Raw genomic sequence first — 3712 nt, forward strand, 5'->3', positions numbered from 1 at the left:
CAACTTAGGTTAGGTTACATTAGGTTAAGTGAGGCCTGCCTCACTTAACCTAATGTAACCTAACCTAAGTTGCTAACCTTGTAGAAACTTGTAAATACATACAAGAATGCACTTTAATCATCCACTAAATGAATTCATTCTTCATTGAAAGATTCTAATATATGTACCAAGGAATCAATAGTTAAGCTGTCAGAATGCCATACTTCAGACTCCCCGAATGTATCACCGAAGATACAACTCTGAGATGGTAAATCACAGGGTTTTTGTGTTATTTGCATTTAGGCGCCAGGCACCTCCTTCCTCCCAGACCGTTTTCTCTTGATTCTCATTCTCCCTTCCCATGGAGAATTGCGTCTTGAGTATCTTCTCCCTTCACACAGAGCCTTGTCTTTGAATCGCGTTCTCCCGCCAGACAGAGTATTGTGTCTAGAAACAATATAAGGAACCAAAGAGACTAAAATGTTTGATAGTATTAGGCTAGAAACCCATGGAATCCTCAAATGAAAGGATTTGCCTCTATAAGATCTCAAAACTCCTCATTTTAGAGGAACCTCCTAAACTGGAATTGAAAGAGGATAATTTCTTAAGCAACATCTGCCTGACATAACACAAATAAAGAAACATGAGCACTAGTGGGTCTTTTAAAGGCCAAATTAAAATACTTAAAAAATATAGCAACGCTAATATTTCGAAGGGACAAACGCATCTATTCATCAGCGCGATACTAAAAAATAAAATTAATTAGAGTGCCGAATAAAAAAACCAACAAAAAAAACCTTAAATACAATTTTAATGTGAAAAAAAAACTAAGAATAAAAGATTAAAAAAAATAAAAAAAAGCCAAAAACTGTAAGTTTTGAAACCAATACCTCACAAAACGATAATGGAGACATAAACCAAAATCCGTGTGTGCAAAAGAAATTTAAAGGTGACCTCAAGCTAATTTTAATAGCTAATAATAAAATGTTAATTACAGCTATTTTTTTTTTGTTTTTTTATACCGCCACTCGCAGTGATTATATTTTTTCGTTTCGCTTTGTTGTGCTTTTTCAGTATTTTCATTTGGCCTTTAAAAACCCCATTTGTGCTCGTTTATCTTTCTTTAGAGACTGGAAATAATGGTTCTCGACGAAGGAGTAATGAGGGCCCGACGAGACTGGGGACACACGAGCGCCTAGGACTTGGCTCATTATTGCACAGAGCCAAGAGTGCCTTCGAGCATTCCTTAACCGCTTAAAATTAGCTTTACAGGATGTAATTTGCAAAAGATAACAACGAATACTTGACCGGTAACTTATCAACTGAAAAGATGTATGCAACTAGGCGAATAACAACACTACTCATGTCTACTTTACTATACACAGAGGTTATTTAGAAACCCCGGGAAGGTGTGCCACATTTCCCAATTACTGTCCGTTTTTACTATCTGCCCATAATTTCACAATTTGTTTTTTAGTTGTGCAAAGATTGAACTTTAGTTCATATATGATATCAATTATCCTGCATTTTTCAGAGTTACTTGTCTTACCACTAATCAATACAGTTTCCTCAGGTAGTAATCCTACTGACCTCTCATGTCATTTACGTCTCGTCAAACGCTAAGGTTAAGTAATCGGGCTTGTCAGATAAGTATTCTTGGAACATTAGAAAATACTACAAGTATAGTCTAGTCTGCCTTTCGGCATTCAAAAATTTGTTAAGACTCATCAAGTGCCCCTCCCCACGGTAATCTTTAGTAAAAGGCGAAAGATTAACTCGATATGAGGAGAGGCCAAAGCTATGAAAATTGCTAGAGTTGACTTGAGTATATATGAATAAATCCTAGTAAATCCTTATCGGTTTTTTAACAAGGTTCGAAAGTTATAAGGAATTCAATGTTCAATCAAGTAAATACGGGCAAAAAAAAAATCACATGATGAGAAAAAATCAACTCATGGGCAACTTTAATGACATGGTACAAAACCTACATCCGCAGAAAATAACATAAATATTCAGTAATCAGGCTCAAAAATAATTGTAATTTAACTGAGGGGTGGATCAATGGCTGTAGCCAAAGGCCCCCCTATTTAAATATTCCAAGAACCTTGGCGGTAGTGAAGGAATTTTTAGTTTGATATGTTGCCAACGCAATTGACTTGATGAAATGTGTGGGGACCAAGGGCATTTCAGTTTTTAAGACTAGCCTTTGTGACTTTATCTAAATTCCATTCGATTCATAGTACTATCAAAAAATATTTATTTAATAATTACAGAGTATTTTCAAAAACAATGGCATCAGCCAGGAGTATATATTTGTATGATTTTAGATTAAATTTTATAAGTATTTTAAATATAAAAGAGGCACAAACGACAGTAACTTATCAGAATGTGGACTGACATCCGCGCGAACGCTGTCCCTCATTACCAAAAATTCACTGTTGAATTACCCCCATTTGGGGTGATCAGGCGAGACAGCCGACCAGAAGTTCAATCGAAAGGCCTCACCCTGGGAGCCCCTCCTTTATAATGATGGCGACTCCCCAGCCAGGTAAGTATGTTAAGTAAACATCTAACATTTTACTAATTTCTTCCGACATAAATCCGGTTGCTTTTAATGCCACTCAGAAGCTCCAATTCATTAGCCAGATGCAGGTTTACAAAACTTTTTCACATTAATAAATCAAATCTCTAAATTATTTTTGAAAATAGCAATTCTCCATTTTATTCCTGTATGAAAACGTCTTAATCGTCTGAATGCAAGTTTACCTTTTTGAGACAAGAGAATTAGTGGTTTCTCACTCTTTTTTCAATATGAAAAGTCGAAACTTATTTCTGAGAACCCAGTGTCAGTTCTACTGATTATGCAAATTATTTTCTCGTTAACAACCAAAGGGGACTTTATTCATTACTACTACTGCTAACAACTCACCACAGAACCAAGCCCTCTGAGGTCAAAAACAATCATTTCAACAATTCTGTTCTAATCTTGGTTCAATTTAAATTACAGCATTTAATAGTTGCATACTATTTTCGAAAAAGGTGCATGGGGACTTCAATCCAGGTTTGGGATTTTAATTTAATAATGGCGAATGGACATTGGCTTTTTCACCATTGAAATTTCGTATATTATGAAAAAATTTTCGTTTTTTCAGATGAAAAAAAAATTATTTTCAATATATTCAAGGGAACTACACGTGTGGTTTCTATATTATTTGAGAAACGCATTATGGGTCATTGATTAGGGTTCATGGACTTTGATTTCCCCTGTAAATGGGTGCGCCGATCCCGGAAGTACTACATTACCGGGCCAACGCGCGAAGGGAGTGGAGCAAGCCTCGACCTCCCTCAAGTTACCAAAAATCTATTTAATATTCTAGGCCCCCGGTAGAAACCATATAAGATGTTCGGCTGATAAGGATAGATACTACATTTTTATCTTAGCTAAAAGGCCAAGAAGCAATAATTCGACGAGGATTGTCAACAGGCTATATAAGAATGCGAGTAAGAAAATTTGTCAAAAATTTAATTTCGGTTGCAATGCACAAATGACATTCAATTAACTTATCATTTTGTCTTTAGATTTTTATAAACAGTATAAACATTTCCCATAATATAAAATTTTATCGCAAATTTTAAATTTTAAACGTAAAATTTTCAAAAAAAGACTTTTAAAAATTTTAAATAAAAAAACCAAAAATGAGACAAAGATAAAAAAAAAAAAAACGAAACAGAA

General features: G+C 34.9%; 2 non-coding genes and 1 pseudogene across 2 annotated transcripts; all 3 read right to left on the reverse strand.

Moving 5' to 3' along the window:
- Positions 1-1663: 1663 nt before the first annotated feature.
- Positions 1664-1780, reverse strand: LOC148945936 (U5 spliceosomal RNA; annotated as a pseudogene).
- Positions 1781-2372: 592 nt separating this feature from the next.
- LOC148945937 (U1 spliceosomal RNA) lies at positions 2373-2535 on the reverse strand. Its single transcript, XR_016142658.1, has one exon. It is a non-coding gene; the product is annotated as a U1 spliceosomal RNA (small nuclear RNA).
- A 713-nt stretch (positions 2536-3248) lies between these two features.
- On the reverse strand, positions 3249-3440 carry LOC148945938 (U2 spliceosomal RNA). The gene has a single exon (XR_016142669.1). It is a non-coding gene; the product is annotated as a U2 spliceosomal RNA (small nuclear RNA).
- Between the last annotated feature and the right edge of the window lie 272 nt (positions 3441-3712).

The sequence above is a fragment of the Artemia sp. Qi Xiang Cuo genome, chromosome 12 (assembly GCF_049724085.1).
Source record: "Artemia sp. Qi Xiang Cuo chromosome 12, ASM4972408v1, whole genome shotgun sequence".
In the NCBI taxonomy this organism is placed as follows: Eukaryota; Metazoa; Arthropoda; class Branchiopoda; order Anostraca; family Artemiidae; genus Artemia; species Artemia sp. Qi Xiang Cuo.